The sequence below is a fragment of the Neltuma alba genome, unplaced genomic scaffold, assembly GCF_004799145.2.
Source record: "Neltuma alba isolate B1F8T4 unplaced genomic scaffold, ASM479914v2 tig00004445_pilon, whole genome shotgun sequence".
In the NCBI taxonomy this organism is placed as follows: domain Eukaryota; kingdom Viridiplantae; phylum Streptophyta; class Magnoliopsida; order Fabales; family Fabaceae; genus Neltuma; species Neltuma alba.
In genome coordinates this window covers 43611-69982 of record NW_021633709.1, presented here as the reverse complement: position 1 = coordinate 69982, position 26372 = coordinate 43611, and the positions used below count along the sequence as shown (strand labels likewise).

At 32.6% G+C, this 26372-nt stretch overlaps 1 pseudogene; it reads right to left on the bottom strand.

Annotated features, from left to right (window-relative positions):
- Positions 1-624: 624 nt before the first annotated feature.
- LOC114744781 (probable LRR receptor-like serine/threonine-protein kinase At3g47570) lies at positions 625-19276 on the bottom strand (annotated as a pseudogene).
- Positions 19277-26372: the final 7096 nt, after the last annotated feature.

The window sequence follows — 26372 nt, the reverse complement described above, 5'->3', positions numbered from 1 at the left end:
TTGACTTTTCACATTGCCCAAGGCATGTTTACTAGTTTTAACACCAATCCGATCACATGCTTTGTGATTAGCAAAAAAATTGAATGCTTGTGATTTTTTTTCACTTTCGTATCATAAAATAAAACGCAAATAGTTGGTCTCCTGGCGCTAAACACCTTCAAAACCTTTCTAAATGTAAATTGTGAGTTTCGACTTTTCATGAAGAGTATAAGAATCTCAGAATAAAACAGAATAAATTTAACAAAACACAACAACAACAGCATGTTTACTCTTTTTGCTTCTTATTATGATAAGATCTCTTCTAAAAGAAAATTTTGGTTCTTTTTATAAGACCATACAATAGTTTCAATCAAACTCCTCTTCATTTGTATTATCATTTCACATAATTCATGTTAATGCTTTTTTCATTTCTCAACTTTCAAAAACAAGTGAATCAAATACAATTTAAATAGCTAAATACATTTGCAATGGAAAAAATGTAAGAAAAAGGAAAATAATTCAAGACGTGAAAAAGGTAGAGACTTCGTATATTAATATAACAAACCTATAAATCATCGCCATTTTAGCATATGACATGTTTTATAGACAAAATAAATCAAAAGATAAAGGAAATAGTAACTAAAACTTCAACACAAAGATTATTTAACTAATGGCACGTCTCTAATATTTTACATAAATATGACCTTATCTTTTTTAATGAGACTACAACATCAGTCATCATAATTCGTGCCTCAGGTAATTCAATGCAACACCTTAATGCCAAGTCAAAAATTGATGATATATGTGGTAATATATTGCTGATATTTGGATTTCCTTGATGCAGCAAATTGACATCTAGAATATTGATGATTGAATGTGGTGTTGATTTGCTAACCCAATCTTTTAAACCAAGACCTTCAACAAACATTTCATCAATTGGCTTCTTCCTGGTAAACATCTCCATTAAAAGAATACCATAGCTATACACATCTCCTTTGAAAAAAACCACTCTTTTTTATCCATACTCTATATTTCAAAAGAGAATATAAGGTTTAATGTTAAACTTTTTTGGTATATAGCTAATATAAATCTTCACATTTAGGAACGGAAAATATATATCAATGATTGGATAATATCAAATTTTGCATAGAATAATAAAAAACAACATTATTGAACTAAAACATTATTACTTATTACCTGGGGCCATATAGCCAACTGTAGCCAGTGTTTTTGTATGAGTTTCCAACAGTCCTTCACTTAATAGTTTAGCTATACCAAAATCACTCAGATGAGCCACCATGTCTTCATCCAACAAAACATTACTTGGTTTTATGTCACAATGAACAATTGGAGTTAAAGTTCCATGATGAAGGTACTCTAATGCAATTGCCACGTCAACCATTATATTCAACCTTTGCAGGATATCTAAATAGTAGTTATGAGAGTACAACCATCTATCAAGGCTCCCATTTGACATGAATTCCATGATTAGAGACTTGAAATCATTTTTGGAGCAACTACTGATAAATACTTCTCATTGCGATGTCGTAAATTGCACATGGCAGCACATTCAATATCAAAACTTCTCAATGTTTCTTCCATGTCTGTGTTAAATACTTTGACAGCAACTATCTTTTCATTTGGCAGAATCACTTTATATACTGATCCAAAACTTCCAGAGCCAAGAAGATTCCTCTCATCAAATCCATTTGTTCCCTGTAGAAGCTCATGATAGGATATCCTAGTCGGTGCATCCAAATTTGTTAAATCCCTCTTATTTGTTAGCATCATCTCTTATTATGCTTTAGAAAGACAATGCTTGTAACAACCAAAATGACAACCATGATAGGCACTAAGCATTTTAGCACAAGTATCACTATATTTGATATGTGTTTCTTTCCTCTCCTACATGGTTGGACTTGTAGTTGGGGTTTTCCGCAAAGATCTTTATTCATAAAAAAAGATTGAGCTGTAAAATTTTGAAAAGGGCCACCATTTGGAATTTTCCCATCCAATAAATTGTATGAAAGATCAATAGATTTAAGATAGAGTAGTGACTCTAAGGACTTTGGAATCGCACCAGACAAGTAATTATAAGAAAGATCTATTGACTCAATACTTATCATGCCACTTAGTGATTCAGGTATAGGCCCTTGTAATTTGTTGTGAGCCAAAGATAGCTTTTGCAAAGTTGTCAATATGGCCATAATGGTAGGTATACTTCCTGAAATTTGGTTTCTTGACAAATTCAACAGTATAATTGCTCTCAAATTTGATACTTTTGGTGAAATTATTCCACTCAATGCATTGGAAGATATATCTAAAACCAAGATATCTTTGAGACTCCAAAGAGAAGAAGGTAAATGAGAAATCAGTTGGTTAAAGCTAAGATTTAATTGCTGCAAAGACGTCTTCCCAAGACATTCTGGAACTACTCCCGTAAACATGTTGTTTGCAAGATTCAACTCATTCAGACTTTTGAGTTGACAAAGGTCATTTATAATGGACCCTTGCAATCTATTATTGTTGAGACTTAAACGTTGAAGACTATGTAATTGATTAATTGTATTTGGAATCAACCCAATCAAATTATTCCCATCCAAAGCTAAATTGATCAAATTTTTTAAATTTCCAATTAGATGGGGTATAGCTCCGTTAAACTTATTTGATGACAAATCTAACATAATGAGCTTAGAAGCATTTGATATGCTGTTTGGAATTTGTCCAATTAGATCATTTGTATCCAGCCATAAGGTCTCCAGGTTGGGAAGGTCAATTCCTAAATATGATGGGAGAAGGCCGGAGAGGGAATTACCATCAAGGCGTAAGATTCTCAATGTCGAAGTGTTGAATATATTTGAAGGAATAGGTCCTTGCAAATAATTAAAGGCCAAGTCTAAGACATTAAGTTTATCAAGTTTGCCTATCCCTTTGGGTATAAAACCTGCACACAAAAATTGACAAAGATCATGACTTGTATATGGTTAAGATAAGAATACATACAAATAAATTTATTTTTATTACTTTTTCAGCCTTTATAACATTTTTGAAGTACAAATTATGGAAATCACATAAACTACCCTTAGTTAAGATGCCATGGTTTATAGAAGAATTGTTTGAAAGTTAAAGTTTAATTTTAAGTTGTAATTTCTGAATAACTGTTTAATAGAAAATTAATAAATTTCTGATATAGTAAAGAAACAATTGAAATTTTTGAGGAAAGAAAATTAAACAGGGAAATGATGTGTTGTTTAATTGAGGGCAGAGGAAAATGGAGAAAAATAAAATCTCATTTTAGTTTTAATCCACTAGAGGGGAAAAATAAGAAAACCATAAACTCCCATCAATTCATGATTTGATCTTTTGGTATTTTGGGATACTAGCTATATTCAAGCCCCCACTAAGAATATGGGCAATATTAATGGAAAGATGAAAAAGAAAAATCTCATTTCAAATTTATGAGAAGAAAAATAAAACAGTTAACGTTACTTGCATATAATACACATGATACTAGAGGATAAGGTTACACGAGAAATGAGAGAGAGAGGGAACCCGACGCCATCACTGAAGGAGAAGGACGCCTTTGAGCGAAGCCGGAAGAAGGTTCGAGCGGATGTAGGTGAGTTTACGTGTGGACAAAAGCTGGCTCCTCGTGATGAGGAATGGATGCATGACGAGATCTTGGAGGAGGCTAAGGAGAACAACGGGGGGGAAGGCTCGGAGACTTCAGGTTTGAAGTGGAAATCGTTTAAACATGCGGTTATGAACGAGAATGAAGATAGCAAAGAAGAGGAAGATTGGTGGAGCGAAGGTCGGTGGAAGGAAAGAATCTCTGTTATAATGACAGAAAGGGGTCCAAACGTTATTATACCCCCTGAGGAGAAGGAGAGGCTTGCGAAACGATGGAAGAATGCTTTAATCGTGAAGTTAATAGGTAGAATGGTGAACCCGGACTATCTCAAAACTAAGGTGAAGCAGTTGTGGGCGAAACAAGGAGAGGTGGAAACGATCGATGTAGGCTCAGGCTTTTTCGTCGTACAATTCACAAAAACACCGGACTATGATCTCGCCTTGACTGGGGGGCCTTGGTTACTCTATGACCACTAGCAACCTTGGAAGCAAGATTTTGAGCCAGACAAGGAACGGATTACAAAGGTTGCTGCATGGATCAGGATTGACAAGCTATCTTTAGATTATTATGATCAAGGTATACTGCATGTCTTAGGATCTCAGGTCAGAAAAGTGCTCAAGATGGATATGACTACGCTTAAACGAAAGAAAGGTCGGTTTGCACTGTTGTGTGTGGAACTGGATTTGAGTGCACCGCTTCGGTCGTTGATCCTCATAAATGGCAAGGCAAAGAGGGTGCAGTACGAAGGTATCCATCTGATTTGCTTTCGATGCGGACGGTATGGGCATGATGAAGACCATTGCCCGCATAAACAACAGAACGTCACAAACGTGCAAAGCCAATGCTCAGGGGGGGAGATGGCCGAGGAGTTGGCGAAGAAGGATGGGTGCCGAGGTGCCATGGAGGAAGGTCAGCAGGGCGAAAACCTATCAGAAGAGGTGGCAGGAAAGATCTACGACAATTGGATGGTGGTGCAGCGACCGCGACGGCCGACGCAGTTCGCTCATCGGACGGTGACCCTTAATGAAGGTAGGCGGGATTCTAGGCTGCAAGGAGGGAGTGGTTCTCGCTTCCAGGCATTGAATGTGGAGCAGAATAAGGGAGTTAATGGTGGATCCCAACAAGTTAGCGAGAAAAGTCCGCTCGGGAATATTTCGAATCTGGTTCCTAATATACCATTTCAAAGACAAGGCTTAGAAAAGGGCTTGTCAGGTGGGCTGAATAAAGGGAAGATGAGTGGGCCAATGAGAAAGTCTATGGGAAACGGGATCAAAGCTAAAGAAGTGAATAACAAGGGAGAACGTAGTAATGGTAGGTCCAAGTCTCAGGAAGTGGAGTCGAGTGACATAGACATCCTCATGTGGGCAAAGGAGAGGTTGGGCTTGGAGATCGAAGTTGAGAGGGAGGGAGAGCAAGAAAATGGAATGGACCTACCGGTAAGAAAAATAATAGAAGGGGAGTCTAGTGAATCAAGAAACGGGAACACTCGGACCCCAAAACCTGGTGGTACTGTAATGGTAGAAGACGTAGAAACAGCAGGGAACCAGATAGATCCTGGTGCAATGCAGGCAAGGAATTTCTTCGTTCACTCAAACCCGTTGTCGGCCGACCAAAGTGGTATAACTATGATGGACCTGGGGCATACCCAGGATGAGACTTTGCAGTAGTCAAGCTCTTTGTTCTTTCCTTATGCTGTTTGTTATGATGAATACAAATATTATAGTGTGGAATTCAAGAGGTGTTAGAGGGAAGGCCTTTCCGAGGCTCCTCAACAAATTGCGCAGGAAGTATGATGCGAAGTTTATAGCTATACTAGAACCAAGGCAGGGGAGAGCAAAAGCAGAGTCTCTGGCACGTCGAATGGGTTTACTCAAGCTAGAAGTGGTAGATACAACGGGATTCAGTGGAGGGATATGGTGTTTTTGGGATAAAGAGGTAGATTTTACAGTGACCCAGAAGTCATCACAAGTGTTGCATGGCTCGTTCAATATAGGCAAAACAAGTGCTTGGGATCTTTCTATAGTCTATGGTCACCCGAATAGGATCAAGCGGCACTCCCTTTGGGAAGAACTTCGACACATATATGCTACTGGTGTTGGAAAATGGTGTGTGGCTGGAGACTTCAATGCCACGTTGCGGGGCAATGAACGAGTACCTACGAACAGAGGCTTGAATGGTGCTAACAAATCCTTTGTTGATTGGGTTCGAGGTTGTTATTTAAATGAAGTTGACTTCCAAGGTTCACGTTTCAGCTAACTCTGAGTGGTTTGAGACCTTTACTGACGCTTCGGTCTTGCACCTGCCCAAATTAAAATCTGACCACTGCCCTCTACTGGTAAAAATGAACAGACAACGCAAAAGTAGGGGCAAGACAAACCACTTTCGCTTCTTTGCCCCCTGGGTTACCCATGAGGGCTTTAATGATGTTGTGAAAAATGCCTGGAGAAGCTCCAATAGCTGGGAAGCTAACGTGGGAAACTTTAAAGAAGTCGTGCTGGAGTGGAATCGTTCAATGTTCGGAAATATTAATAGAAGGAAGGCAGGGTTACTAGCGAAACTAGATCGGCTAAATAAGCAAGATGCTAAAAGCACCCTTTTGGAGCGAAAACGGCAGGAAACTTGGGAAGATTTGGAAAGGTGTCTAATTCAGGAAGAGATTATGTGGCTTCAGCATTCGAGGTGCAACTGGTATGTGAATGGCGACAAGAATACACGATATTTCCATACAGTCGCTAATTATCGACGACGTAAAAAAATAATTGAGGCGCTGCAAGACGAGAATGGAAATTGGAGCTATGATCCAGACGTACTGAAGAGAGCAGGAACCAGATTCTTTCAGGAGTTGTACCAGGGTGAGACTACGTACTCTAATTCTGTTAACTTCGGGAGATGCTTTCCTACTGTTCGGAATAGTTGCCTGGAAATGCTAGATTCAGATATTACTAGACAGGAAGTCAAACTGGCGGTGTTTAGTATGGGGGCGCTGAAGGCTCCAGGACCAGACGGATTGAATCCGCTTTTTTTCCAGAGTCAATGGGAAGTGGTAGGGAATACAGTTGTAGACATGGTTCGTGAGATTTTTTCCAACCCGGCAGAAGTGAAGAGAATAAACAGCACGAATATCGCTCTTATTCCTAAAGTGGATTCCCCACAGTCGTTTAAGGATTTTCAGCCAATTAGCCTGTGTAATGTGGTGTACAAAGTGATTACTAAGATTCTTGCTAACAGACTAAAGAGAATTATGCCTGAAATTATAGCCCCAAACCAGTGTAGTTTCGTACCTGGACGACAAAGTTCTGATAATATTATCTTGGCACAGGAAGTTATTCACTCTATGAGGAATTTGAAGCGGAAGAAAGGATTTATGGCATTGAAAATTGACCTGGAGAAAGCTTATGACAGGATTCACTGGGACTTTGTGATCCAATGCTTGAAAGAGCTAAAGATCCCAGACAGATTTTTGAACATCGTCTATCATTGTATTACTTCAGCTGAAATGCAGATTATTTGGAATGGGTCTAGGGGGTGTTCATTTACTCCAAGCTGCAGAATTAGACAAGGTGACCCCTTATCACCATATCTTTTTGTACTAGTGATGGAGAAACTTGCTCACCTGATCCAAACCGAAGTGGAACTCGGCGACTGGCTTCCTTTTAAACTGAATAAAAATGGCACAGAAATCTCTCATTTGTTTTTTGCAGATGATTTAATACTTTTTACGGAGGCAAGCATGGAGCAAGCCGGGGTTATTAAAGCCTGCTTAGATGACTTTTGCTCGGCAACAGGAGAAAAAGTAAGTGAGGCTAAGTCAAGGATTTTCTTTTCGTCAAACGTGAACCACACGCGAAGGAATGAGATTAGTGGATTTCTCGGCTTTACCCCCACTATAGATTTGGGGAAGTACTTGGGGGTCCCCCTACATCACCAACGTGTCACTAAACAGATGTATCAATATGTGTTAAACAAAATGGAAAACAGATTGTCAAGCTGGAAGGCGAACGCTTTATCCATGGCAGCTAGGCATACTTTGGTGTCTTCAGTAGTGGCGGCAATTCCGTCATACACCATGCAATCAGTGATGATGCCTGCTGGTGTTTTAGACGAAATTGACAAGCGAGCTAGGAATTTCCTCTGGGGAAGTACAGGTTTGGGGAAAAAAATTCATCTGGTCGCGTGGGATGATGTTTGCAGAAGTAAAGAAGAGGGAGGCCTTGGGCTTCGGAGTGCAAGGAAACAGAACAAGGCTTTCATGATGAAATTGGGATGGGGTTTGGTAAATCGAAGAGAGACTCTTTGGGTGAAGCTTATGCGGGAGAAATACAAGTGCGGTAATGACATACTTCCAACAATTGGCAGGAAGAAGGTTGAGTCACAGGCTTGGAAAGGTGTTAGGCAAACATGGGCTCTGACACAAAAGGGTATTGGTTGGAAGCTTGGCAATGGTAGTAGGATTAGGTTTTGGGAGGATTGTTGGATCCCAAACCATGAGAAACTATTGCAGTTTGCGATCCAGGAAGTCCCAGAGAGTATGTGGGAGGACCGTGTCACTACCTACGTGTCTGATTCTGGTACTTGGGAGTGGGAGAAGTTTGCAGAATTTCTACCGAACACGATCTTGAACACCATAAACCAAACATATCCCTACGTACGTGGGGAGTCCTGTGATAGACCGGTCTGGAAAGGGTCGAGCAATGGAGAGTTCTCAGTTAAAGCTGCGTATAGCATGCTGAGTGGTGAGAGATTCGTTTCGAACAGGGGGGTCTGGAGAAAGATATGGAAAATTCATGTGCCTCAGAGATGCAAGACTTTCTTATGGTTATGTGCTAGAGGACGGTTGCTGACGAACAATGCCAGAATGGAGAGAGGAATGGTGCATAGCAATAAGTGTGTTTTCTGCGAGAATGTAAAGGAAGATACTTTGCATGCTCTGAGAGACTGTAGCCTCGCGTCACCATGCTGGGAGAGAACTGTGCCTAGACAGCTACGTGAGAAGTTTTTTCGTCTTGATGATCCTGTATGTTGGTTACTATGGAACCTGTCTCAAACTAAGAAGTACTCTGGGGTCACGTGGAGCACTTGGTTTGCCATCTTGTGTAGACACGTGTGGTTGAACAGGAATGAAGGAGTTTTCCAGGATAAGGCGATAGGGCCACAAGGGGTAATCTGCAAAGCGAGGGCACAAACAGTTTGGGCAGATGCGGGACTCTGTCAGTTGGATCTAGAGCAGTCTGGTGCAAAAGGGTGGCAGGCTCCTTGTGTGGGCTGGATCAAGTTTAATGTAGATGGTGCTTGCTCATTAGCTAGGAACACGACAGCTTGTGGTGGTATTGTGCGTAGGACTGATGGAAGGTTTGTGCATGGCTTCATGTTCCATATGGGAAGGGGTAGTAGTCTTCGAGCTGAGATTTGGGCAGTGGTTTGGGCCTTGAAAAGAGCTTGGGACCTGAGATGGCGTAAGGTTATTGTAGAAACGGATTGCTGGGAGATCACCGAACTCCTTGGGACAGGATGGAACGAGGCACATCCAGAAGGGGAGTTACTCTCTGAGATACGGTCTTGGATGAGTCAAGATTGGGAGACAAGGATTGAGTGGTGTAGCCGTGATAAGAACACCGTCGCTGATACACTTGCGAAGGAAGCTTTGCAGATCGCTCCTGGTGCTGTGTTTTTTGATTCCCCCCCTAGCTTCATTTTAGAGTCGGTTGCTTTAGAAGCAGGCACGTAGTGCACTAAGTTTGGGCTTATTCAATCAAAAAAAAAAAAATACACATGATATATGTTTGTGTGTGTATTATAACAAATAAAACTATGTGTCTTACAAATATTAGAAATTATAAAATGTACCGAGAAATTATTTTTCTTTGTTTAGGTCTTCGTAAAAATTTGGAAATAAAAAAATTAAGAAAATCATAAACTATAGTTAAGGTGAAATGACCAGTATTTCTTTTGAAAAATAAAAGTGTTTGTACTGTAATTATTGAACAAGTGCTTAATTTGAAATGAACAAATTTGAAAAAGAAGCATAACAGATGAAAAAATGTACTCTACAATAGAGAAGAAAAAATGCGAAATTAAATTTGTTAGGAAACAGATAAAATCTAAAAAAAAGTACTGGCATATAATAAGGCATTTAAATTTGGTTGAACATGCATTTTATGAGTTGCAGTTATTATATAATTTGTAATTGTAATTGATCTTCTATACATATCTAAATAATTTTTGCTTATTGTACATTTTTTAATTATTGCGTTGTAATTTGTAAAAAATATTATAATTTTAATTTCAATTAAACAATGTTGAATTGTTGCAACTTATATATACATAATAAATAAGTAAAAAAAATTCCAAACACATCTGTATTTTAATATTATTTAAATATTAAGATGAGAAAAAAATAAAATTAAAGTAATCAAGAAACAGAAAAAATTTTGATAAAAAAGTATTGAATGGTTCGGAGTTTTGTCATCAAAGAGTATATGTGAGGATTTTTTTTTTCTTTGTTACAAATTTCACGACATCCATCTATTCGTGATTGCGATTTTCGAGAAAAATAAAATCTCATTTTAGAGAAACATATTAAAAAGGAAAGAAAACACTCAAGTAAGTGCATACCTGTAAATGAGTTACCATCCAAATATAATTCTTTCAAAGATGTGCAGTTGCTTATTGATTGTGGAATGCTTCCCTCTAATTGATTCATACCAACACCAAAGACTTCAAGTAAAGGAAGTTGATGACACATTTCTTCAAATAAATTACCCTTTAAATGATTGACGTCAAGGCTAATCTGTTTTAATGACGGCATATTCCAAAGAAATGAAGGAATTTCACCTATAAATAAATACAAAATATTTGTTAATTACTAGGTAGTATGGCAAGCATGTTCCTAATAAATCCGTCAGTACACAAGCATCTAAATTATACGTGGAATTTTGGTAATTAGATGCTTAAAATTAATAGAAAATAATTTATTTTTTGTTGGACCATAGTTTAAAAGGACTCTTCCAACATTAATGACCAATTGGATGTTAAATTTCTTTCAAAGAAGAACTGCTGAAGATTAGAGACTATGGAATTAATATCACCTAATCTAAAATGAACATCCAAATCATTTATATTTTGTATTATAGTTATTGAACTATTTAAAAAGGCTCTAACTTTAAGATCTGAGGATGAATTCATCATAGGCAAAAAAAAAAAAAAAGGTTGAAATTTTAGTTTTTCTTTAAGGAATTAAAATACTTTTAGTTACAAATTTTGGAGATGAAGCATAAAATTAAGGATGGAATTTCACTTGTTTTAATATAAAAGTGGATAAGATACAAGTTATGTAAATGTTAACGAGAGAATTAGAAATATCATGAAATCTTTTCAAGTACAAGTCCTATCATCAAACAAAAACGAACATTATATTGATAGCCAACACATACTTATTCTACTGATCCAAAATTAAATTTTATTTTTCTTTTTAAAGACATTTTTGCTGGGGCAAAAATTGGGAGGTATCCCTAAAGATTACTATATCACATCACATACTGATAGTCCACAAAGTTTTTTTGACCGGTTTTTACAGGGCTTCTCTAATTTTTTTAATGATCTAACATTATATTTTATTTCTCTTTTCCAGGACTTCTATTATGATTGCAAAATCTTTAGTAAGTTTCTCATGATTCTTTAACATGAATAAAAGAAATGAAAAGTAAAATCTCATTTTAAAATTATTTTTCATTTGAGAGATGAAAACAACAACAAAAACAAAAACACACACATGATCTAAGACAATCGTATAATTAAAACTTTACCTTGCAAATTATTGTCGACAAGATAAAGACCTTCGACGTTTGTCAAATTTCCAATCTTACTTGGAATGATTCCTGGACAAAGTATATATGAAGCCATTTTATTGATCAAAGTATACAAATGATATGGTAGATTAAGACTAAAATTTAAAAAAAAATTGTTTTCCACATTTTAAATATAGCAAGTGTTCCCATCAGTCCATGATCTTACCTTTTCTTTATTTTGGCATTGTAATATTGTTGCATATAATATACACAAATAATAAAGAAACTTCACGTGTCTTACGTACTCATTTCAACAACTTGAACATGTGTGCTATACTGATTAATCCATGCATAAATATTAAAAAGGGAAAAGGCAAATTTCCTCTAACCATCAAATTTCTTACCTTTTAATATTGCAAATGAGTACATTAAGTTTATTATATAACTTTTATGTATTGCTAATTAATCATATACGGCATAAAGCATTAGACTACTCTTTCAGCAATTTATCTCTTTTGTTTTGTGCAGTTTCAGTGAGAAATTATTAGGTATACTTTGCTCTGTTTAATGAATCGACATTTTTTTATGTAATCTCCCATGCTTTCTCCCTCATGTTGATTTTTCATAGTTCTTTTAATTTTAAAATAAAATAATGATTAAGAAGTTATTAGTGGAGAGTTTTATGTTGAAGATAATTATTATCAATTGAACGTGCTGAATAATTCCACTTTACAATTATTCACAATTGATATTTTATAATTATTTTATTTAAATAAATTTCTTGTTTATTGTAATAAATAAGGAAAAACGCACCTGCAAACTTTTCTATTTTTAGTATTAAACTTATCCCATCCTATGTGGAGAACTTGCCTTAAATATAACAAAAGAATTTCGAGTAATACTCATTTCAATTCCGAAGAGTAAAATACAAAAGAAAAATTATTCTTTACATTAATTTCAACTCTTTTAAAAAAATTTAAAATAAAAAATTATCAAAATTATTTAATTTTTTGTTGATAAGAATCATTTAATTTGAAATTAATAAATTTGAAAAATAAAAAATTACATGTGGGCAAGTGGGCACATTATACGCTGAGTACTTAAAACATTCTGTTTTTGAAGTGGACCCATCAGCTCAGTTGATGAGGTCATGATCCTATCTTTCCGTTATTTTGGGATTGTATGAAGGAAAAATGGCAAATAAAACATTATAAAAAAAAAAGACAAATAAAAACCCCAATATATGAAATTGTGATTTAGGACCCTTAATTTAAAAAATGATAAATAAAGATCTGATCCCATATTATAAATATGAAATTTTGATGAAGTGTCTGAAATGACTAGTATTGCTTTTGAAAAATAAAAGTTTTTATACTGTAATTATTGAATAAGTATTTAATTTGAAATTAATGAATTTGAAAAATAAGAAATTGAAAAAGAAGCATAACAGATAAAAAATGTACTCCACAATAGAGAGGGAAAAAATATAAAATTAAAGTTGTTAGGAAACAGATAAAATCTAAAAAAGTTACTGGCATATAATAGCTATGTATGTTGCCTTTAAATTTGGATGAACAAGCATTTTATGAGTTTCATTTATTGTATAATTTGTAATTGATCTTCTGTACATATCGAAATAATTTTTGTTTATTGTACATTTTTTAATTAGTACGTTGTAAATTTTTAAAATATTATAATTTTAATTTCAATTAAACAATGTTGAACTGTTACAATTTATATATATAATAAATAAGTAAAACCAACTCCGAACTTATCTGTATTTTAATATTATTTAAATATTAATACAAGAGAAAAAATAAAATTAAAGTAATTAAAAGACAGAAAAAATCTTGATAAAGTATTGGGTGGTTTGGAGTTTGTCATCAATAGCATATGTGAGGATTTCATTTTTCTCTGTTGCAAATTGCACGACGTCCATGATTGGGATTTTAGAGAAAAACAAAATCTCATTTGAGGGAAAAATATTAAAAAAAAAAACACACAAATAAATAAGTACATACCTGTAAATGAGTTAGGACCCAAATATAATTCTTTCAAAGATGTGCAGTTACTTATTGATTGTGGAATGCTTCCCTCTAATTGATTATGACCAACATCGAAGGCTTCAAGTAAAGGGAGATGATGACACATTTCTTCAGACAAATTACTCTTTAAATAATTCTTGCTAAGGTCAACATGTCTCAAAGAACGCATGTTCCAAAGAAATGAAGGAATTTCGCCTATAAATAAATATAAAATATTTGTTCATTAGTTGGCAGTATGGCAAAGATGTTCCTAATAAATTCACACGTACACAAGCAAATAAATAATACATGGAATTTTAGTAATTAGATGCTTAAAGTTAATATAAAATAATTTAATTTTTGTTGGACCGTAGTTTAAAGGGGACTCTTTCAATGTTAATGGCCAATTGCTGCACATCAGAGACTATGAAATTAATCTTATCTAATGTAAAATGAACATCCAAAGTATTTAAAAAGGCTCTAACTTTAAAATCTGAGGATGAATTCATCATAGGCAAAAAAAGGGCAGAAATTTCAGTTTTTCTTTAAGGAATTTAAATACTTTTAGTTACACATTTTGAAGATAAAGCATAAAATTAAGGATATAATTTCACCTGTTTTAATTTAAAAGCGAATAAGATACGAGTTATGTATATGTTGACGAGAGAATTGGAAGTATTAAGAAATCTTTTCAATTATAATTCCTTTCATCAAATAAAAACAAACATTATGCTGATAGCTAACACATACTTATTCTACTGATCCAAAATTAAATTTTATTTTTCTTTTTAAAGACATTTTTGCTGGGTAAAAATTGGGAGGTACCCCTGAAGATTACTATACCATATTATATATTGATAGTCCACAAAATTTTTCCAAACCAGTTCTTACAATGCTTCCCCAATTTTTTTTAATGATCCAATTTATATTTTATTTCTCTCTCCAAAGATTTCTGCTATGAATGAAAAAAATGAAAAGCAGAATCTCATTTTAAAATTATTTTTCATTTGAGAGATGGAAAAAAAAAACAGAAACACACAACACGGTCTAAGACAAATCATATAATTAAAACTATAACCTTGCAAATTGTTGTAACGAAGAAATGATTCCTGGAGCCATTTTATTGATCAGAGTATATAAATGATATTTTAGATATCAAGTGGTCCCATCAGTCCATGACCTTACCTTTTCTTTATTTTGGCATTGTAATATTGTTTGCATATAATATACATTAAATAAAAAAGAAACTTCATAAATATTAAAAAGGGAGAAAGCAAATTTCCTCTAACCATCAAATTTCTTTCCTTTTAATATTGCAAATGAGCGCATTATGTTTAACTATAATTTTTATGCATTGCCAACTAACCATGTACGGCATAAGACATTAGAATGTTTTTCAGCAATTTATCTCTGCATGAAGGATTTTTTTTTGTGTGCGCAGTTTTAGTGAGAAATTCTGAACAAAAAAGTTCCACATAGTGTTTAATGAGTCCACATTTTTTTGGTGTAATCCCACCTACTTTCTCCCTCATGTTGATTTTTCATACTTCTTTGAAATTTCAAATTAAAATAATTATTAAGAAACTATTAGTGGAATTTTTTTTTTGTGAAAAGCTTTATTTAATTTTATAAAGAATTGAATGTACTGACTACTTCCACTTCAATATGAATGACTTAAAATAAAACAATTTAATTATTTGTCAGACTATTTAAAACATGTTATATGCTCTTTTTTTTATGAGCTTTTTTTCTCAACTAGTTTGAGCTCAACTACGGTTGAACCAGTGTTTATTGAATTATTATTGCGTTTAAATTTTTTAAATTGAATTCTTTATAATTATTCACAATTGATATTTTATACTTAGTTTATTTAAATAAATGTTTATTGTACTACTAATAAATAAGAAAAAACACAACTGCAAACTTTTCTATTTTTAGTATTAAACTTGTCCTACCATAGAAAAATTTTCATATATTACTAACTCTGGCAGGTTCAAAAACAAGTCGAGAACTTGCCTTAAATATAACCAAAGAACCTCACGTAATACTCAAACATAACAAGTCGAGAACTTGCCTTAAAAATAATAGGCTACTATCTTCAACCAAAACCAAAATAATAGGCTACTATCAATTCAAAATTTGATCTCTTAATATGTTGGGATTGTAAATTATTATTTATATTTAAACCTCATTATGGATATGCATGGAGTTGTGTTAATTAGAGGCTTAAAATTATTAGGAAATAATTTAGTTTTTATTGGAAAGCAATCTAAAAGGGACTTTTCTAATATCAGATAATTCAAAATTAAAATTTCTTGTAAAGAAGAAACGCTAGATGCAGATTATGGAATTAATTTCCCCAATTTTAAATGAACAAGCAAATTATTTATGTTTTGCATTTAAGTTTTTTTAAACCCTGTGTGCAACGACATAACTTTTCCTGATGTACATTAGTTAAGAAAAATGGATTGGGTAAAACATATCATGTATACTAGAATCTTCCTCACTCTTAAAGCAATTTCAGCTAAAACATTTTGCAAACATTATAGAACAAGCATATTATATATGAGATTACGTATAAGATTCCGCTTTTATACTATTTATAATGTTTTATCATTTTATAGTATTAGTAGATAATATTTTTCTAATTTTATTTAAGATATATTCCCTTTACATGTCATAAGAACATATGTGATCGACATAGACAAGAAAATGCAGGAGAAAGTGAAAAATAAGAACAGAAGGAATGTGATTGGTACAAATGCTGATTAGTTTATTTTTCAATGATTCAGTATTTTATTTTGGGATGAAGATAAAGAACCAAGTTCCAATGTTTTTAGAAGTAATCTAACAAAAGTATTATTCATTAAATTTGTAACGCAAATTCGTGACTTATCAAAATTTAAGATAATCATATAATAATTAAAACTCTTACCTTGCAAGTTGCTGTTGGGAAGAGATAGCCACTGAAGTTTGGTCAAATTTCCAATGTCAATTGGCATGTTTCCTCTGTTGAATTTGTTATCTCCCAATTGTAATTCTAATAATACTGTGCATTGATGCCAAGTAGAGGGTATGTCGCCGGACAAATCATTTCTATGCACATAGAATATTTGTAGCTTTGGAAGCCCAACACACACATTTGTTGGGAGACTTCCTGACAAGTTATTTATTCCAAGTTGGAAGTTTTGCAGCACTGAATTATTGAATAATGAAGATGGTACTGAACCAGCAAGTTGGTTATTTCCAAGATACAATTTCTTCAATTGTGAAAGATTCTCAATTTCACTTGGGATGCTCCCTTCAAATATTAGAGGGGAAACAGAGAGAATGATGTCAGTAACAATTTTTATTTATAATAAGTTATTATGCACATTAGGCAATTTGTATTTTTAAAAAACACATATAGTAAGACTTGCACATTTTTTAGAAATAACACAAATTGATTCTAAATGATAAAACACAACTACAAGTATTATTTATAAAAAGGAATAACCCTTTCTATTTGGCTGGGCCATTGACCATGGACCAAATAATTTGGACATGTGATTTGTTGAGGAACTTGGACGGCTTAATGGGCTATTCCACAAGGCCCATTACACTGTGTTTTCTTCTTTCCTTCATTTTGTTATGTTTTTGGATTTTGTGGATTCATTAATTCATATTGAGTTCCTCCAATAAAAATTAAGAAAACAAACTAAGAGCCATATTGAAATCCCATTGACCCTTATTTTTCATCATGACACTCCCAGAAAAATAGTTCTTGCAAACTACAAATTTTTTTAAAAAATAAAATTATTCATTTAGATTATCCAAAACAAAATTAAATGTTCCGAATATGTTTCTTCTAAGACAGACTTATTTTGAAAAAATAAATCCTTCATAAACTTTTTAATGACTACATTTATTTTCAAATATTGATGATGAGCCTTTAGATCCTTTTGGACTAATATTCTTTCCCCAACCATTTTATAAATTGGATGACGAACTTTTAATTAAAAAAAGAATAGAAAAATTCTTAAAAAAAGAAATGCATAAAAATATTAAAATATTTAAAAAAACAATTGAGACAAGCCCGAATTTCTCTAAAAATACCTAACAGACTGTTAAAAGACAGATGAGCTAATAAATTATATGGATCCAAAGTGATAGAAGATTTAAGAGTAAAAAGTACAGATTTATCAGTAGAATAATATTCATCTCTGCCCAATTAACAAGAGAAAAACAAATGCTAGATTCTTTTTTTTTTCCATGTTTCGCATTGCTGAATTATTAAAAAAAATAGTTTGATTTAAAAATATCCCTAAATATGTATCAACAGCTAATTACTACAGACCCAATAAAGCGATAAGATATCATTAATGAAAGTTTTAATGTCGTGTTGTGACCCTAAGTATGGAGGTTGAGCTAATTTGTTAATACTACTAAGATTATTGTTTCTAAAATCATTTTCAGAGCATTGAATCATCATCTTAATCATTTTAAAAGAGCCACCATCCTTGAATGATATATATATAAATTATTTTTCAGCATGTTGTTTTTTTTGGATCGATGTGACACTCATTGACAAATTAGAATGGATTGTCTCTATATTAGAAAAGAAAAACTAAAAAACTTGCAATTAAAAAGAAAATATAGGGGGAAATGAAAAACTAGAAGCTAAAAAAAACGTTGAAATCCCCACTAATCCTTTTTATCATCCTTATCAGGTTATTTTTTAGGGGGCTTCCTGTTTAATGATTCAACATTTTACCGATTTTTGAAGATTTTAATTTTAAGCAAGTTATGACCCCACCTTTACATGTGTGTGAAACTTATAACATGGACTAAATGATGGAGAACAAAATCTCAGTTCAAATTTATTTCTATTCCAGAGAATCAAATTTTGAGTACAAATATTCTGTCTACTTCAGTTCTAATTCGTGATTTATTGAAAAGAATATCGATGACTATATTTTTTCTAAAAGCAAAAACTGATAGGCAATGCGCAAAGATGCCCAAAAAAAATTGAGACTAACCCAAACACATATGATTGAGGATTTATATCCTCATAATTAAATAGACCAGTTTTGAGGAAACACAAATAATATAAGCATAGAAAATAATCTAAACATACCTGACAAACTATTATAAGACAACCAAAGCAACTCAAGCGAAGACAAGTTGGAAACTGTTTGTGGAATTGCTCCTGAAAGTTTGTTCCTTGAAAGTTGTAACTTCTTCAAGTGCTTTAGACTTCCTATCTTTGGTGGGATGGTACCTTCAATGAGATTGGAATTCCAATCTAACGTCCCTAACCTTGATAGATTGAATAGAGATAATGGAATAAATCCACTGAGACTGTTATTTTGAAAACTTAAGTGCTCAAGCATAGATAAATCTCCTATCCATGTCGGAACTTGTCCATGAAAGTGATTATAGCTCAAATTGAATAGTCTCAATCGACGTAATCGAACTAAGTCTTGTGAGATTTGACCATGAAAGTTGTTTTGATCGAGATCAAGTTCAACAAGGAATGAGAGATTTCCTAGTTGTGGAGATATGGTGCCCTTAAGTTTCATCCCACTAAGATTCACGGAATAGACCCTTCCATGCCGAGTATTGCATGTGATACCAGCCCAGCTGCATGGAGAAGAAGAGACAGACCAATTAGCTAAAAAATCATATGGATCAGAGGTGATGAAGGATTTAAGAGTAAGAAGTGCAGATTTGTCAGTATTGATGTTCGTATGAATGGAAGCTAAGGTGACTGTTAAGCAAAGAAGCAAGATGATGAGGAAGACAAAGGAGGAAGGTTTTCCCATATTGATCATATCAAACTCATCAGATCTTGCGTAACCACGAACTAACACGCGCATCGTTTATACTTCTCCGATTCCCAATCAAGTCAAGTCAAGCTGACAAAACGTATTGTTCCTCTGGAGCGGATGAAAATTCCGTAAATACATTTATTTTAACATCTCATTATTCCTTGATTAAATTATCATAACCCAAAAAAGAACAATAAAAAGAAAATAAAGATATAAGAAAATGTAAGTACGTTGAAAAGTAAATAAAGATAAAAATTAAGTCTAAAAATTTTAGAAATTTTCTTGTGAAATTATGGAGATATCTATTATATAAGTTATATCCAAAAGATTTCTCTAGTTATTCCAAAATAAACTTCAATTTTCCCAAAGTATATAGCTACATTTTATTACACTTATTTTTCATTTTCTGGGAGATAAAAAATTGCAAAAATTATTTCTGAGGTTTAATAATTATTATTAATATGTTTAGATGTACTTCTTTATGGATTTGATGTCGTAATATATTAAACGTTCTCAATGTTTTAAATTTAACTATAAAAATATCATATTTATTTGTTATACTTTTCGCATTTACAAAAATAACCAAAGACCTCAAAAGTGACCTGTGCATATCTTTTTTGTTGTGGACATATCCTTTTACTGTGTGTTTATCTTTCTAGCCTTTTTATTTTCATAATTTTGAATCGAATTGATGATTATGTAATTAAATGAAATTTAACTTAATTAACTCCAGGACTGACAAAATCAAAGAAAATTTAATTTGTAAAATATTGTAATAGTAATTTTATAAAATATTACATTTGAAGCTTAAAAAATTGAAAAAAAAACATTGATAATGAAAAGAAATTTTGCTCCTTTATTTTCATTTATGGTCAGTCTTGTAGACCATATATGTAGAAAGTAGCTAGTGGGAAGAAGCTTGTGTGAACATATTGTCCAACCTTTGACAAACATATATATTAAAAGTCTATAGACTCTAATTAATTGGATGTATTACATATCAACAACCCATTCTTTATTAATTGAAGTTCTTGACTTGTTGTGAGTAGACCTCAAAGTCACACACCATTTCACATGAAACAACTTGTGTAAAGGTTTACCCAGAGGAAAAATACCACAATTGACTTCAAAAACACATAAATAATGCAGCTTTTAATTTGTTCTACAGATTTTATATTTTGTATGTGGCAAAAAGAGTATGTACTTTTTTATGTATGCTTTGAAAGGCAACCACTCACTTTGATAATCCACTTTCTACGTCACAAACTTGGAGGGATCATTATGTGCAATTTTTTTTAAAGCATTTTGAAAAATTATACTGAAGGATAATATCCTAACAAAATTAAGGGTGGTTTAGCTTGTATGAATATAATTAATTTGACAGGTTTTGGATTAAGAGAACCCACAAAAAAACGTTAACTGAGAAGACGTCAAAGAAACAAAACAATTGGCGTACTTGACGTGTAAGTCACGGTCTGTCTCTTCTGCATTACATTCAAATTTGTATTTTGGATGTTTCCTTTTCAATTATACAAGAAATAGCTTCCTTTACATGTGTGTTGAAATTTTATAGTGGTTTTGATATCCTTAACATTACATGAGCGTAAAGCAAAACATGGATGAAATTTTAGAGATTATCTACTTTTTTCTGAATATAAAATATGAAATAATCAATATAAAAAATTAGCTATAGTAAAGTATGAAACTAATTCAAAACGATAAAAAAATTAGTTATTTTGTTGATAATTAATTTAGAAAGAAGAAAGATATAGTGTGCGCGCACAAACAGGCTAAAAATGAAACACCATATATTACAATGAAGATCAAATTGAGACAGCAAGCAGGCCATTAGAAAAAAAAAATAATAAAAGCTAAGATGTGCATACTTGTTGAGTCTAAAAGCCAAAAAAAAAAAATTGCGTTAGACTTAAATTTGAAATTTTAAATTAATTAACACTCATTTAATATGAAAAAAAAAACAGAGAAATGCGGTAGATGACCATAAATTCAACAGTACATTATTTGACTTGATGGTCTGAAAGTGCTGCGTACAAAAAAGAAATGAAAAAAAACAATATATAATACAAATCTAAATCCAAGAAAATGTGGCCTAAACGTGTTCTATGAATATCGTCGACCAATTTAAGGAACTTCTAAATTTATTAAAAAAATTTAGAAATTTCCAGTTAATCTTTGAATTTAACATTTTAAACATATAAATAAGAGCTTAATTAATTTATTTGAGACTAGCCAAACAAAGACATTGGTAATACACTAAAGGCTAAGATTCATTTAGTACCCTAAAACATTTTTGTGGTACAATTTTATCTTTAGATATGACTTGTTGGACGCATCTACAAAATTACTTTAGTTGCTGAATGAACTACAAAATAATCAAAGATGTTGGGTCAGCAAACAACGAGCAAGTATAAATGAAAGAGGCAGAAAACCTTTTATTTTTTCACCTGGTCATGGCGGATAGCGAGAATGGGCTTTATTTTCTATAATACAAAATTTTATAAAATTACTAATTTTAAAAAGATATCCTTAAGTAAATACTTAATTATAAATTAATTAAAAAAAGACGTAAGATATCATTGGTCGAAGTTTCAACAGTTATAAAATCGGTTTCTCATTCAAAAATAGAGTTGTAACACTTTTATGTTCCTTTCTTAATTATTAAGGTTTCAGTGACTAAGGACCCATTTGGTATGTGCTGCTAAGCAACTTCCTCCATTTCATAATAAATATTATTTCACAAAAACTTTTTTTTTTTTGCGTGTTTCATAGTAAGTGTCATTTTCATATTTCAAGAAGCTAAGATATGTTCTTTTGCCCACATTTCTGCACACTCATTAGTGGTCAAACAGGATTTATTTGGAGAGCACTCAGTAAGCAGGACAGGGTAGACTTTGTAGACATTAAGTGGGCCCCAAAAGAAATTAATACAATGAAAGAGAAAGACAATCATGTTAGTGATAAGGAAAATTAAAACTTTGATCCTATAAATAGTTTGTTACCACATGAGGGACGGTATTTTTATTATCATTGTATTTTATGGGTCATAGAGTAACTCTATAAACCACATTAGTGTTGAAAAGAACGTTTGTCCTTTTAAGAAATGTAATTTTACTTATTAGACCACATTTTTATTTTCATTGTATTATTTGATTTATATTTGGTCTTGCGGGCCATATATAGAGAATAGCTTCAAAATAACGTTACTACTTGGAAGAAGCATACGCGGACATATTGTCCCTACTCTTCACATACATAAATATCAAAAGTCGATAGACTTTAATTCATTGGAATAGACCTCAAAGAAGCAATGTCTAATTTCTTTCGTTAGCTAGAGATTATCCCAAAAGAATGTTGGCTAGGAGACGTCAAAGAAAAAACTGAAGATAAACATTGATGAATAATCGATCGTTTGAGATGTGTTATCGTCAAGACGATGAGATTTGAACTGATCCAATTTTTGATTCTTCGATTTTAAACTGAAAAGGAAAAAATAACAGAGAGAGAAGGGCTGGCAATCGTACCTGTTTTTCTTTAACATCAAAGCTGTTATTTATGTTAATAGATCAAATTTTATTTTTAACGCCTTTTGCTTGTGATTTTCTTGACCTGAGGCGTTCTTTATACTTTCCTATCATCCAAAACCTGTCACTGTTTCCAGCATTGTTTAAAAGGTCATCTGAGTATCAGTAGTTGGCACAGTGAGTTAATTGGATCCGTGAACAATTTAATTTTTTACCCAATTGTATTAAAAGGATTAATTACGTTTATATGTAATATGGGTTGATTTGTCATATAAACTAGCGTCTTCTCTGTAATTTGATGGTCACTGTGTTTTGACACTTATGTCAAGATGAACGCAACCAATGCACAACTTCTAATTGTATACTTACACATGGGAAGGTTGTATATTTAAGAATGCAGATTATAACGTGAGTCCACTTCTTCATATCAGCGGTTTAATTTGACATTGATTACTCTTTTGTTGAATCAGCCGTACTCTCTCAAAATTAATCTGACATTGATTACCCTTATTAACGATGCTAAAAAATATTTAATGCTACTAAATATCTTGGAAAAATTTTATAGAGTAACCTTTCTAGTCATATGCATTGTAACTACCTCTTGATAGAAACATCTTTATCATGAACAATCAATGGGGACACTTGAGAAAAAATTACAAATTTAGGAGATAAGGTAGACTAACATCTTATATTTTGAACCAAAACAAACTCTTTATCTAATTCTTACATTAAAAATTAAAAGTAGTATTATTTCATTTGTGGTCGGGTCCAGTAGATTTTAAAAATTAACCCCACAAGAACATTATTGAAGATAAAATTATCATTATTCCTTGATTAAATTATCACAACCCAAAAACTAAAGATAATAGAAAAGGCAAATACATTGAAAAGCAAGTAAATCTATATAACAACAACAACAACAATCTAAAAGTTAAGAAAGTGTCTTACAAAATTATATTGAGATGGCTATCATATAAGTTACACCCAACAGATCTCTTCGGTTCTAGAAATTATCTTCTGTGTTTTTTTTAACAATTTGTTCCCTTTCCTTACTAATCCCTGTTTACACTCGAACAGACACCATCAATAATATACAGAAATTAAACCATTATTAAACAAACTAATTAAAAGAAATTCTTAGTGTACAATCCAATTAAAAATTACTGAATTTGTTTGGCACATGGCACTTATCGAATTAGCAGAAGAGTTGCTCATCTAGGAATTTATGACACGTCATTTTATACTGTACTTGTCTAACTCCAAATCAAAGCCAAGGGGTGCCATCTCAATTCCAAATTGCAAAATGATACCTCTTGTGATTACTTTATAAACTCATAAATCATAAATATTGTTTGATATGATTGGTAAAATTAGTAAAAATTACCCTTAACGTTTAATTAACTAAGTAGCGGTGTATGGAGCCACATACTTCAATGTTTGTTTCAACAAATATTTCCGCTGCAATATATGGTCCGTGGTCAAGTCTAGTTGGCTATATTATAAATAGTAACTATTGCATAAGTCATAAAGTGATCAAGAAAACAAGTTATATCAATTAATCGGATGACTTGCTGGGGAAGCCTACTCATCCATCAGCTCCTCTCGATTCTCGTATCGCCCCCTAGAAGACAAATAAGTGCTATCGACTTTCGCGCTAGTGGAGCATCCACTCGGCGTCTTACCGAAGAAGGCCCGACGTCCTCTCCACACTCTATCCATCTCTGAATCGTGGGGCCCGCTTCGTACATTTCATCGTCTGGCTCACTTCTTTTATTGGCCCTCGATGCCTCGCGTAGAACGTCCCTCTATCATCCAATGTTGGTGGAGGTTTGACGAGGGACGGAAGAATGCACCCGCCCTCTCCCTTGTGCTACCCTGTTCAGTTTTATAAAGAATTCCATCACTATTAGGCACGAGTTAATGTTGATGATTTAACACCCGAAGTCTTGAAGCAGGAAGTCTTTTACCTGGATATTGTCGTTATCTTCATCTTGCTATGAAAGAAAAATATCAAAAATATCCATAAAGCTATGAGGATGATTAGTCATAAATATAAATGATTTTGTGTGGTCATAAATGTGGAAGAAAAATGAGAAAACTCTTCAACATTTTTCAAACATCGTAAAAACTTTTATCTGGTCATAATCAAAACATGAAAAAGACCATCCAACTATCAAAATTTTGCCATGTTAAATGCTATATATTTTATAACATAAATGTTTAACAAGAATGTCGGCATCAGATTACATATATGAATTAGATAATGAATTTATTTTGATTCCAAATATAAAACAGTAACTCTTTTTATCTTCTAAATTAATAAATTTATAATTGTTTTCTCAAAGTATCCTTATTAATTGCATATATTAAGGAGGTTCCCATCAATGATAGGTTTAATGCATGTGATTAAAGTGGATATTTTAGAGAAACTAATACACATTTATTGCAAATAATTAATTTAACTAATTTCCTAAAATTCACAAATTAATTATTTACCTCTTGTATTAAACACTGGAGGTGAGTGCAGTATTATTTTGCCATATATGAAAAAAAAACATAATAAACATAAGTGATGGGAAAGCTAAAGAAAAGTGGAATTTAAAGAATGCTTTTGATTAATACTTTAATTTGTTAATAAAATACTTTAATAGTTTAACGTATTTATGGTGCTTTTATATGGTCAAATAATATTCATGATTACGGACATCAAATGCTAAATAGACTTCATATATCTCCAATTTAGAGGACTAAATACATAACAACCATCTTGCAGGGGACCCAAAATTCATAACAACCTTTGTATATCCTTTAAATTTATATTGAATTTTAATTTAGTTTCTCAATTTTAAAAAATGTCTTCTTGGCCCTTTAAAATTAACATTGCTGACCTCATTGACATAAATTGTTGACTCAGCACCAATGGGGTTGAGTCGAATAGAAGGGACTAGTCTCTCACAATATAACAAAGTAATGTTTGAATTCTCGCTAAAAGATTATCTAATTATTCTTAAAAATTTATATTAGAACACTTCAAAAAGCATATTTATTTTAAGAATTAGCCATATTATTAACTTTTTTATTAGATTCAATATCATAATTTAAGATTAAATTCTATGGAACCATGTTGGAAAACTTGGCCGTGGAAAATAAATTCTCTGTGTTTTCTTTAATTACAAGGCGAGCAAGAAGAATTAATATAATCCTCCACTTTTTCAATCATACGATGAGTCTCGGAACCTTTAGTACAATTTCTCCGAGTGTTTAACTATAAAAACAACGAAGACTGATAAGAAAAAGAGATAAAAAGAAATTGAAGATTCATCAGTTAGGGATAAACATAATGAATTCCTTAAAATTGTATGACAAGGATCATTCTTAAGTTAAAGCAAAGCATGAATGAAATTATATTATCCAATTTTTCCTGAATATAAAATATGAAATAATCAATATAAAAATTAGAAAAATACTTAGGTCATGTTCTTTATATATCTATTATATCAATCATATATGGCCAAGTGTTATTTTTTTTCAGTGAATTTATAATTAAATAATAATATTTCTAAAATAAGCATGCTGTAAAAAGAATAAAAGCAAAGGTTCGC